The sequence below is a fragment of the Ornithodoros turicata genome, chromosome 9 (assembly GCF_037126465.1).
Source record: "Ornithodoros turicata isolate Travis chromosome 9, ASM3712646v1, whole genome shotgun sequence".
Taxonomy (NCBI): Eukaryota; Metazoa; Arthropoda; class Arachnida; order Ixodida; family Argasidae; genus Ornithodoros; species Ornithodoros turicata.
In genome coordinates this window covers 27893064-27905859 of record NC_088209.1, presented here as the reverse complement: position 1 = coordinate 27905859, position 12796 = coordinate 27893064, and the positions used below count along the sequence as shown (strand labels likewise).

General features: G+C 45.4%; 1 protein-coding gene and 1 long non-coding RNA gene across 9 annotated transcripts in view; one reads left to right on the top strand and one right to left on the bottom strand.

Annotated features, from left to right (window-relative positions):
• The window catches only part of LOC135368501 (rap guanine nucleotide exchange factor 2-like), a 167132-nt gene that overhangs the window by 108727 nt on the left and 45609 nt on the right, over positions 1 to 12796 (bottom strand). The window lies entirely within an intron of this gene.
• LOC135367842 (uncharacterized) lies at positions 3079 to 6131 on the top strand. Its single transcript, XR_010414545.1, has 2 exons — positions 3079 to 3389; positions 5941 to 6131. It is a non-coding gene; the product is annotated as an uncharacterized LOC135367842 (long non-coding RNA).

The following is a 12796-nucleotide window of genomic DNA, read 5'->3' as shown; positions in this document are numbered from 1 at the left end:
ATCCGACACAGTTAACAAACGAGCAACACTACCAACATTTTCCCTCTAGGCGAGAATGAGTTTCGCTAAGCACACTAAATCTCCAAAGCAGCTACACAAAAGCGGCGTAAGTCTGCGGAAATTGTAAATTTTCAAAAATAAATCGAATCAAAGTAAGCAGCACGGCAAAAAAGATGAGGAAACGCGAGTCCTACATAATCCATCTTTTGGCCTGCGTTGCTGATGAAGAACATGAGAGGAGTTCGGCTTCGTCAAGTCATAAATTTAGAATAGAACCACTGACTCTGCTATAATGTGACCGACGCTTTGGGACACACTTGGTGTGATTCTTTTGAAGGACGACTCGGACAGCGACGATGGCCGTGTCGTAACGCGAACTAAAGCTAGACGTCATTGCATTGTGCTGCTGCTCTTCCAGCTTTCGTATATGGGGTGTTTTCACATGACGTCAAACGAACCAGTTTGGTCGCCATGGTAGTAATCACTTTTTCGGCGCTGCTGCCGAGATTATCTAGAATATGCTCAAAAACGAAGCCTTGAATGGTGTTTTCAAATCCGGTCGCGTCCGTACCTTTCTTTTATCCCGAAGACACTTCGTCATCGTCGTTCTAACATTTTCTTTTATGAAAACTATGGTTGTCGCATTGAAAAATAGCGCAGTTTGTCATCTTTCAATGCCGCCAGCACGAAAACTGACCATCAGTGGGAGGGGCTTACGAGCATGCCACGTCACTGCCACGTCAAATTATGACGTAGGTGAAAACTCCCTACACTCCTGAATGGTCTTATTCGGGGTTGCCAGAATTGGCTACTATTTCCAACTGTTGTGGCGCCGAAATTTGGGCAATGGCGACTATTTTCTGGCTACTTCTTCGCACTATACATTTGAGACTTCCCGTGCACCTAAATCCGGATACTTTTGATCGTGCACCACATTATACCGAAGTACGCACAGTGCGTACTTTCCTGGATCATCTGGATCAGCACGATCACGATCAGCCCACCCTTCAGCTTCAGCACGATCAGCCTTCTCTCAGTCGGTACGATGTCCTTCAGACTGCTTTGTTTGTGTGCTGGCATTTTGGCACTATAGTTAAAACGTCCTCCATTCAATACATGGTACCTGTGTGCACACCACTAGCTGCAAAATTGGCTACATACAACAAGGCTATGCTTTTCGTTACTTTCTCGTGGCGCGTTGGAGACTTTTCAGGGTTTTGACCTGGCAACCCCGGTCCTATTGACTATGCACGGATGAATGCGTGTTGGGAATACATTCACGCGTGGTTAGAGCGAGAAAGGAGAAAACACACCGACGGAACCGTGAAAACAAATTCCATATTTTTCTGTGTTCAGCGCAGAAGTACTGTAAGGACACGGTTGTCTAAAATCCGCAGTCCGTGGTTTATCTCATCTCAAGTATCCAGGTGTTGCAAGACTATTTCTTTCGAGTAATAAACACGTGCAGCACCATGGTCCACCTTCAAATACAATAAAGGCACAACACTCTCAACCGGGCTAATATGAGACGGCGAAGTACGCAGGTGATTTTAGCTAACCGTGTCTCCGACAGTACATAAACAGTATCTTCAAGGAAATGCATTAAAAGAAAAGTGCGCAGACATTCCAATTAACAGACGTATCACTATTGCCTAGAAATGAAGAAGGGAAGGTCAAGAATGGCTCTTCGCGGAAGACCTAACGCGCTCTAAAGGGCAAACGTTCAGGATTTATGTAGTCACGGCGTCCTCGGCGAAGTGCATATATCCGAGACAGAAAGGGAAAGCTCCATTGAATCCTACGTTCGTATCGGAAGTCTCATCGCAATCTTTTCAGCTGTAGTAATACATCCCCTAACGAGTATCGTAACAAGGATGAACTCGCGCGCGGCATGAATGGACAAGGAAGCAGTGAACCCTTTTCCCGCGTATCACAGATGAAGAAATCCCAAAAAATTTAGGAGATTGGAACTTTTTTTTTATGCACTCAGAATCCCAAATTTCAATAAGGATATTTAAAAAAAGTTTAAATCTTATAACATATGAAATTTTGAGGAATAAGCATACGAACCGCCGCGATATAAACACTACATTTCACGAGACGACGCTTTTTCGTAATTCACGAACTGAATTCTGCTGATATATTAGGCTATATGCATCGAGGCGTATCAGAAGCCTATTACTTAGCAGACAAGCCCCGTTGAATGGGACATTCGACGATGCCGTTGTTCACAATTATTCGATCGATCCATCAAATCGTTATGTTCACCGAAATATTTTGATGGAGAGCTGGGAGAAGAAACGGAGAAAATATATAGACAATAATAATAATTAGACCACCTCCCGTAGCATAGTGGTTATAGGATGATCGCCTTCCACGCCGGGACTGGGAGGTGACACGGGTTCGAATCCTGTCACCGGCTGTGCTGTCTGAGGTTTTCCCTGGGTTTTCCGAAGACTTTCCAGACGAATGTCGGCACAGATCCCCTGAAGTCTGCCCAGGACGCATACTAACCCCCCCCTGTCCCCCACTCCTTCCTGCTGTACTCTCTCCATCTGTCCACGTCTGTACGCCGCTCATAGCCACCGTTGCTTCGCGGCGCTAACACGGAGTTAAAAAAAAATAGAAGTAGATTATCTCCGACACATGTTTACCTCTCCCGCATTGCTACCGTCCTCAGCCGGGATAACTATACATATCAACTATTAACTATAGACATTCTGGGCTGCGCACGTACACTTTCGCTTTATTTACCCCAGCAGACGATCGAGGAAATTAACAACCTCTATACTTCATTTTTCTTCTCCCCCTCCAGACTTCCTGGTGTCCCACCATACATGCCGATCTCGTATTATTCTTTTCCGAGCACCCAATCGATCGGTCACTGTGCTAGTGTAACATGTTTCCTCCGTAAGTGTATCTATAAATACGCCGTTTGAAATCATGCGCACGTCGAGAGCAATAAGTGTTCCTCGCGGTGGAATTCTTCTTCCTCGAGCACTCTGTGTACAAAGAGCCTCCATAGTAAATTACTGGGACCTGTCAGACGGCTGCGAGATGTTACTTTGAAAGGACGTGGACCGAAAGATAACGGCGATTACCGAGGGAGATACGATGATGTCGCCGCAATGACTGCCGCGCGGCTCGACTGCGCAGCAAGTTCAGCTGATGAGTTGTGACGCGCGTGGCGCAAACGCCTGTTCGGCTCGTGCGGATTTCCATCGGACGTACGTACCGCTTGTAACATGCTTGTGACATATTTGTCTGAAATGGACAGCCCGCGATATGTCCTGTCTGAAATGTCAAGGTGTTGCAAGGTTGTTTCTGGCTCCTTCAGGGACGTCCACGCCAATACAGGTTGCTGTACTTCGAATGAAGATTTCAGACAAGTATGTTGCAAGCAGTCAGGGATGGGCAGTATTTAAATACATCGTATTTAAAATATAAATAACTGTATACTTAAATACTGTTTTTGAGTCTTTATTTCCTTAAATACTTCGTAAATACATCAAGTGCGCATATTTCCAAATTTCGCAGCAGCATGTACTGTCGTGACTGTAGCTTTGCTAAGAGGCTGGAAGTTATTCACGCTTGCAATACGCTGAATAGGAGTCGATAGTCAGTGAGACACTGGCCGAGGTAATCAAAAAAGTATACGAAATCGAAGGAATACAGGCATAAAAAAACATTGTGAAAGCCGATAAGCTTCTCAATTCTCCGCCAACGGTATACCAATCGCCGGTACTAAAGCAGGAATTACTTCGCGTAAGCTCGTAGTGCGTCCAATTCTAGAGGACTGGATATCCTTATGTATTGGAGGGAAAACGAGATTTCCTTGCTTTCTACGTGCTGTACTGATATATCCAATACAGCTTCACCGCTTTCCGAGAAGGCCAGTTGCAGTAATTACTTTGCAGTAAGCACGGAATAAAACTGTAGAAGACATCTCTCGATGTCTGAGAACAGACTGCTGCGACACCGCATTCGGCATACACTCTTAAATAATAGAAAACGAAATAAGAAGGGGTGCCTAAGTTACACCCCACAAAAGAATAAACTGTAACGAGCAAATAATCATCAAGATTGGTTGATTTCATTACTTCTACCACGGATATACCGCCTTTAGATTACAGTTTCATATTAATGCACTGTCGGTACAAGACTATTCTACATGGCACCGCTACTTGATGTGTCCATGATAACGTAATCAGACGCAATTTGCAGGACATGCCGCGTTATCCATTCACTTCCCACAGAACAAAAAATAAAATAATAATAATAATAAATGCAGGTCGGGTTATCGTCACTATTTCGGTGTAATGGCCTACAGACACCTATCGCTGTCGCGTCTAAACTGTCCACGAACACGCATGTTACGCTATACGACGCAAGGACTATTGTACTGCACAATGAGATAAATAATGGATGTTCACAGATACGCATTGAATCAGTTTCTACGAACTGCTCTTATCATTGAAAATCGCCGGATACCGACCAAGTTTGTATGGCAGCTGCATGGTTCTCGTACATTCACTGAGGCTAAATACACTATACGAAGAACCACAAACAAAGAGATTTAAACACCGATAAGTCCATTGGCAGACTACCCATCTCGTCGTTGGGTGGATGTATCCCTACGCTCGACGACATCAGCGCCACCCGACCAAGCGTAAAATATCGAACCCCCCAGACCCGCGACAACATAAACGAAGACGCCATTTTTCGTGCCACACGCGAGCGCCCAATACGCCACGCTGTTAATGATTAATGACACAACGGACGCAGCAAGAGTAGACTTCGAAGGAAATGGGGCCATTCCAATCTAAGAATCACGTCGGAGAATGCTCCCTAAGCCAGAAGGGCGTAATGGTCCGGATAGAAGAAGAGACATTCTCGAGCCCTTAACGGGATTCAGTTGGTACTAAGTTAATTTAGTAAGACCCTCAGACTGGACACTGCCTGACACCGGGGGAACCCCAGATGAGGAAAGACTACGAAGGAGAGTCAGTTCGGGAAAAGGCCGCGTCTAATAATGGTGTGGGTATCTACAACGGCAAGCACACATTGTTCAGGGGATGAGTCATGTCAGAGGAGTGTGTTCATGACAGGCCGTGGTCCTGGTATATGCTCCACTAACTCCAGGCTGCTGAGTCCTGCAGGAACTCTTTATTTATTTATTTGCCCTCAGGGCCGTGAGGCGATACAGAGGGGAGTGGGTTAACAATTCGTAAAAAGATGTTAATATAAGCAGCATACAAAAATATTTCCAAATTAGGCCGACGTGAACAAAATTGCACTTACTGAAAAAATTGCACAGATACGTATATGTGAAAAAAATAAAGGGTTTGAGTCTATTAGAGAGCAAAAAATGACAGCACAAGTGTACAACATGTATAGAATGCGGTGGCTCAGTCAGTAGCAAGTTCGCTTTCTGATTCCGAGATGACGGGTTCGAACCCGGCCGAGGACGCCAGCAACTTGGAGACAGGGTACAAGTTGCTTAGACACGCAGTCTTCCGCGAAGGACGTTAAATACGGGGTGCCGTGTGGTGAGCTTTCATCGCACGTTAAAGAACCCTCAGGTGGGCATAAGCAACACTTAAACTTCAACAGCTTGACGTCGGTAATAGAGGTGATGGTACCGGGAAGGCGGTTCCACTCCAACGATGTACGAGGAAGAAATGAATCGTGAAATTACCTCGTTGAGCATCAAGGAATACCCACTTTCTGCGGGTGATCGGTACGAGCTGAGATATATGTAGCCCGTTGGATTAACGATTCTCTGAGGTGATTATCATGTAAATAAATCTTGTGAAACAAACAGAGACGAGTTATTTGTCGACGAGTGCAAAGTAGAGGCAGATTGAGGTTATAAAGCTGATGCGCCCAGCAGCATGCCTTGCGCGGTGGCGTTACGTAACCAATGACGTATTGCTGCAGGTCGCTAATCAGCGCCATGCCCTAGAGCACTGCTCACCTTTTTCGACGCTGGACTTGGGTCCTCAGTCCTCACCATGAAGCTTATCATTACGCCTTCCCCAAATTACAGCGACCAATGGAGTACAGTACAACAACAAGAAGCGATGATACACTTCTACCCAATACTATTATTAAAATAGAGTTGTCGTTCATTGTTGTCTCGTTTATTTGATTTCTTCCCACTCTGCTCCCTGTATGGGCCTGTTGCTCTGGGCCAGGTGGCGCGAGTGAGCAGCAACATCAGCGCCCCAAATCATGCAACACTCCCCAGTTTAGCAGACGACGTGGCACTTCCAAGTACACGGTTTCGAGTTGTTCGCGCTTTTCAAGAAGCACCGCTTTTTCTGTTGATTTCCTACAGGTTTTGTAGCTTCCTTGGCACCATACCGTTTGACACACCATGCAAAACCCGCTGATGGAACTCCTTACTGTTGGGATCCGCGGCCGTTTGGGCCCGAAATGGCGCTGTGCAAACTTCACTGCAACAGCCCTATAGGATACAGCACTTGATTTCAAAAAATAGTCATCGCTCAGCCAGCGGCTTTACTCCCTTCCTACGTTCCGTACCTTTTAGTGCTTTCCGAAGAACGTCGGAACCCTATAGCGGAGAGTAATTGCAGGGAATTGATCGAGCGCGCCCATGTACCTTGGCACTTCGGAATAAAAAACGACTTACAGCGATCGACTGCAGCTACACACATTCGCATAGTAAGGGTGCCCATTATGGCGCACTCATTTGCGAGGGAGTAATCTAATTGATCGTAAATGATGGATTAAAGTTTCGCTACGCTTTTCGCCCTCGCAATAAAGGCGAGAAAAAAGAAAAAAATGTAAAAGCAAAGAAGAAGGAAACGTTCGCTATAAACGGGCGCTCGTCTCCCTGGATGTCGTCTTGCTGTTCTTCCTTTTACTGCGAAGAGGTAGTGGCGGGGAAAATGTCATTTCATACGTCGTTCCCTTAAGAAAGGCTGCCGGTCCTATATTTGTCGTTCCCGCGCCATCTTTATCGTCGTTACCGTGGTTTGCGAGTTGGAAGTAAAATAAATCGTTCTCGCTTGGTTTCAAGGAGGAGGCAATAAAACAAATTACAACCGCTTGTTGTAGTAAACGCGAATGCTTCGTTGCTTGGTTGCGGTTGGTTGCTTGGTTGGTGGTGATACTGCCGAGCGCTCTGTCTCCACTGTCCTGACACCATTTCCCTGGTTCCTCCTCAGACACTCGAATGTCGGCGCAGTTCCCTGTGAAGCATGATTCCCCCCCCCCCCCCCCCGCCTTGCGATAATCGGAACGTTGTCCGCCCGAGCGTGGACGTGCAGTTGCACCTGCCCATTGCTCAGAGGGGGGAGGGGGGACCATGAATATCTACGTACCTGGTCGATGTTGCAAAATTATATACAAAATATGTATACAAAATTAGAATCGCAAACCGTGCTTTAATAAAAATATGTGGGCCTCTATTTTTCATGAAGGGAAGGGAGAGGAGGAGGCGGTAACGTTGGGGCTTCGAGGGCCCACCAATGTTGACGATCGTGTAGTTCCGTCAGTAACGGTGCTGGAGAGAGAGAGAGAGAAGCGAAGAATGAGAAAGTTACGCCGACACCGAAATTAGTGTGGGTGCCTGAAGATCATCGGGGTAGGACCTTATAAAGCTACCGCATTTTTACGTTTTTATTGCTGTAAGCGCATAAACATTTTTATAATTCCTGCAGACAACCGTTTACTGTACACATCAGTGCCAGACAAGAAATATTATGTAGTCACAGTTGCGTAATGCAAGTTAATGATAACTACTTTATGAAACAGTGCTTACATAATCAGTCGCGTCGTTCCATGAAGTAACAGCAAAGTTGGCGCTGCGTTCTCCTAATAATCCCCATTAATCATCATTGCCTTCCTCCTCCTCGCCCGTTGAAAGCCTCATCCGCTTTGAAACGGTTAACAGCACTCATAGTGTGATCAATATAAACACATAACAGGCTGCCAAAATCAATACTTCTCCTTAACAAGCACAAAAATAGCGATACACACGGGGATGATTTACCACAGTCGCCTGTGGCGATGGAACACTCGAATCATCGTGAGTATAACCAAGTTTCAAATACAAACTATATTTCTGAAACTTGCATGCTAACAGTCGAGTTTTACCTACACCGCATATTAATAATTTGTTTCCAGCAATACTCGCGTTCTCTGCAGTGCCCGTTACCTGAAATTCACGTATGCGTGCATCAATGCGCTTTCTTTATCACAATTCAATTTCTTCCGTTTTTTTTTTTTTTTTACTAAAACTCAACTCTTTATCTCCATTGAGTTCTACCGATAAGTCTACCAAAGATACTATGCCTTCGGGGGACGAACTGTTCATTAGGGAGAATCACACAAGTTCAACGTAACAGTAGCCTGCGGGAACGAGATTAGCGGTGAAGCGCAAGGCGTTATCCTGACGGGAATCATCCATCCGGTGTGCTCCTAATATCGCGTCAGCTACGATTATGAATGTAGTTTTCTGGTTTGCTGGTTATACCAAGGGGGGTTCGCAGTCCAGGTTAAGTTCGTGCAGCTTGCCTCACTGCTATAATGTGACGTCACTTCCTGCTAATCTCGTTCCCGCTGGCTTCTCTTATGCCGAACTTGTGGTTCAGCCCTAATTAGGCCCATGACGAGGAAAGGCTCAGCCTGGGGCACAACAGACAAAGCTCGGGCGCTCCCAGCCATGGATCGTGTCCACCATGCTGGTCTGCTATATGGTTTATTCACATGACGTCATCCGCAAGAGAGCGCCACTGTCGCTAGCAGATTTGCCGCCGTAGTTGTAGGTGCTCATGTTTTGACCGTATACACAGGCCTTCACCCACATCGCATTCACCGTACATTTGGTGTTTCAAAGTTACTGTACTGTGTGAATATTATTTGTACCACAATCTAAGCAATTTCCATATTTTCGTAGTCCTCCAAGTACCTCAAAGGCAGGGAACGAAAACCGGAACAAAGCTTCGTGGGACCTATACATCATGGCGACGATTTCGCCTTTTCGAAGCTAGTGCCCTCTGGAGGAGTGACGTCAGTGAATAAACCCTATTCTGTCTATCACTCATTAGGCCGTCACAAAATTTCTTCAACCACGTTTCCTTCACGCTTTTGGGCAGGTGACAGAAGCGTTATATACCGCGTTCGCTCTGCACGCTCAAACGGATAATTAGAATGAGAGTGGGGCGCGAACGGGCATGCGCTCCAGTTCCCAGTCCAGTCGACTTGGCCAGGCTTCCTTCATCGAAAGTGCCGGGCCGAGCAGAATATTACAGCGATGGTGATTCCGCATTAGATGTTTCGTAGATTAGCTCGAGATAGATTTCGACCGTGGCCTGCTAATTCGACTGTGGCGTGCTAATGCGAGTGCAAGCTGATCCTCTCGCGAGCCACGTACTTGGCAGTTTGTGACGGTTCGTCAAAGGCGGGTTCCTTCTCGCATGATGTGTCGAGAGGGTTTAACTTCCCTTAGTATGCGTTCCTCCGCTGTCTCAGAGGTGCAAAGACGCTGCTGGATTAGGTGCTCAACAGCTATGTGATGCGACATTACGGCTCGCATGACGGTACATGTTTATTTTTATGGGAACCAGCGTAGTCGGCATACGAATACAGTGCACACAAGAGAATGTTAAAATATAGACATTGCTTTCCACTCTAACCCGTCAGATATCTAAATGACATCGTTTTCTCCAAGTGTGGAACACGAAGAAGACAGCCAAAAATTCATTCTGGCAGAAACGATAATTTCCAGTGATATGGGACACTATGGCTCACTCACCAGGAAAGTAGTAGTTTCAACAAATATGACTAACACCGGTACAACACTCCTAAAAGTCGAAGAGCGTTTAGTACTTTAGCACGTGATAAAACCGCCACATTCACTATCAAGCAACTTCTAATCAGATGTCACTGGACAAATGACGACGTATAGTTTCTTTCTTTTTTTTCCTTTTTTTTTAAACGACAACCACGTATCATTAGCCTGTGTATATGCGCGCTCAGATTGTGTTCATCTTCCAAGGATAACTTATTCGAGTTTGATATTTGAAACACCGACATAGAAAAATAAATTTAGGAATTTTAATTTAAAATACATCGTTTTGATATTGTTAAACGCTAAAAGCATTCGGCATTCGATTGCATTTGTTGTGGTTTGCTATATTTTCTTTTCTATTCACATGTTCTGAAGTACCCTGTCCCTCCGCTGTCGGGACTCACACCTCCATATTTTTTTTTATTTTTTAATCAATCTATCAATCAGCACTCTGACATAACTGTTTCCTCACAGTCGTTTCTAGGTTGTTGAACTCGCCTCAAACTCGGTAACGCGCTAAAGGGGATAACCTAAGAACCTTTTTTCACACGCACCCGCAAGCAGAAGGTGGTGATTGCAAGAGCGTCATCCCTCTCAGAGTTGAAGGACCTATTAACCCGGCAGAGTAACGTTTGATGCGTGGATTACTCAAACACGGAAATGACTCGCCGAGCGGAACAGGTTCCCGCAGTTACACATCGCATCAAATATTCTGACATCAAGTGCAACATACATCACACTCCGCAAAGAAAGAAGAAGAAAAATCCTTAGGCGGCAAGGGTTACACCTCTTCCGCCTTTCTCAGCGTAGTAGAAATGTAAACTCACATCACCCGTGTATTGCGTGCATGCTACTGCTACTTAACGTATAGGCGTTGCGGGCACTGTGCTAAGAGTTTTGCAATTCGCCACGAAGCTCGCGTTATTTCGAAATAGGATTTTTCTTTTCTTCCTCCTGCTTCATTTCGTCAAAGTTATAGTATCGCTTACGCAGCGAATCGTATATGATGGTTCCTCATTATGTGTGAACACGTTCGATCATATATATATATATTTATATATCGCTCGCTGAGCGACCCCTGGTTTGCAAATTCCGAACGATGCGCAGCTACCCAGAGCTGACGAGCCGCAAACGCCGCAAACACGGCGAAACACGTGTCCTCTGGTGCTGTCGCATCGTTCAATGAGTATCTGTTTCTCTACGTGCAGCCATAGAAGCCATTTTAATCTGTAAGTTTGAATTTCAAACACGTCTAGCATCATTTACTTATTATTTTTTTAATGGCTTTTACCCCCTCTTTATAATTCACTGGCTTGCACTGTGGCATTGAGGAGTGCTCAATCACCCTCCCAGGTGTATATCGCTCGCTGAGTGACCCCTGGTTTGCCAATCCCGAACGATGCGCAGCTACCCAGGGCCGACGAGCCGCAAACACGGCGAAACACGTGTCCTCTGGTGCTGTCGCATCGTTCAATGAGTATCTGTTTCTCTACGTGCAGCCATAGAAGCCATTTTAATCTGTAAGTTTGAATTTCAAACACGTCTAGCATCATTTACTTATTATTTTTTTAATGGCTTTTACCCCCTCTTTATAATTCACTGGCTTGCACTGTGGCATTGAGGAGTGCTCAATCACCCTCCCAGGTGTATATCGCTCGCTGAGTGACCCCTGGTTTGCCAATCCCGAACGATGCGCAGCTACCCAGGGCCGACGAGCCGCAAACACGGCGAAACACGTGTCCTCTGGTGCTGTCGCATCGTTCAATGAGTATCTGTTTCTCTACGTGCAGCCATAGAAGCCATTTTAATCTGTAAGTTTGAATTTCAAACACGTCTAGCATCATTTACTTATTATTTTTTTAATGGCTTTTACCCCCTCTTTATAATTCACTGGCTTGCACTGTGGCATTGAGGAGTGCTCAATCACCCTCCCAGGTGTATATCGCTCGCTGAGTGACCCCTGGTTTGCCAATCCCGAACGATGCGCAGCTACCCAGGGCCGACGAGCCGCAAACACGGCGAAACACGTGTCCTCTGGTGCTGTCGCATCGTTCAATGAGTATCTGTTTCTCTACGTGCAGCCATAGAAGCCATTTTAATCTGTAAGTTTGAATTTCAAACACGTCTAGCATCATTTACTTATTATTTTTTTAATGGCTTTTACCCCCTCTTTATATATATATATATATATATATATATATATATATATATAAAAGAAAAAGAAAGAAAAAGGAATTAGCCGCATCTTTGGGCGTCGCGGCCGAAAGCGTTTAAATGAAGCATTATAGGGCCATCGACGAGGTCGCTACGCTGTGGTTGGCCGTATTTATATAAATAACGCTATTGCTTTAAGATGGCATAAATTGTTGCCATAAATCGGAGCTATATGAATGCGTGCCCTTCTACGCATGGAAGGGTAACGGGCGTATTTTCGTTACGTTTATATTTTCGTGACTGCAATACTTTGCATTTCCGTTATACGTTTCTGATACCAGCCTCTGAATTTCGTTTCCGTTACGTTTCCGTTACAGTTTCCGGTAACGGAGCGGCTGTTATAGAGCTGCGGGAGGACAGCTCGTTCAGTCTGTCATACACACCGTTTTGCCCAAGCGCCGCTTCGGTGTCACGCGTACACACAACACAAGTAATTTCGCATCGGTGGGACGCATGTCTTGCAGGATTAAAAGAAAAAGAAATGTAGAAACATGTTTTCATGCCGTAGAGTGTCGTGCTCAAACTCCGAGCTCAGCAACTCAAGATAGGCGTAACCAGACCTCCATCCAATGTCGCATTCATAGGCGGACGCTCTCAGTAGTGCCAACAATACTATACAACAATACTGCCATAGCCAAGGTGAAATGAAAAAAAAAAAAAAAGTAATAGTTGTGGAGGGATATATTTATTCGAAGACAAAAGAAAATGGAAAGAAAGTGAAGGAAAGGTCAGCCAAACGACGTGTCAGCTTGCTATTCCGCA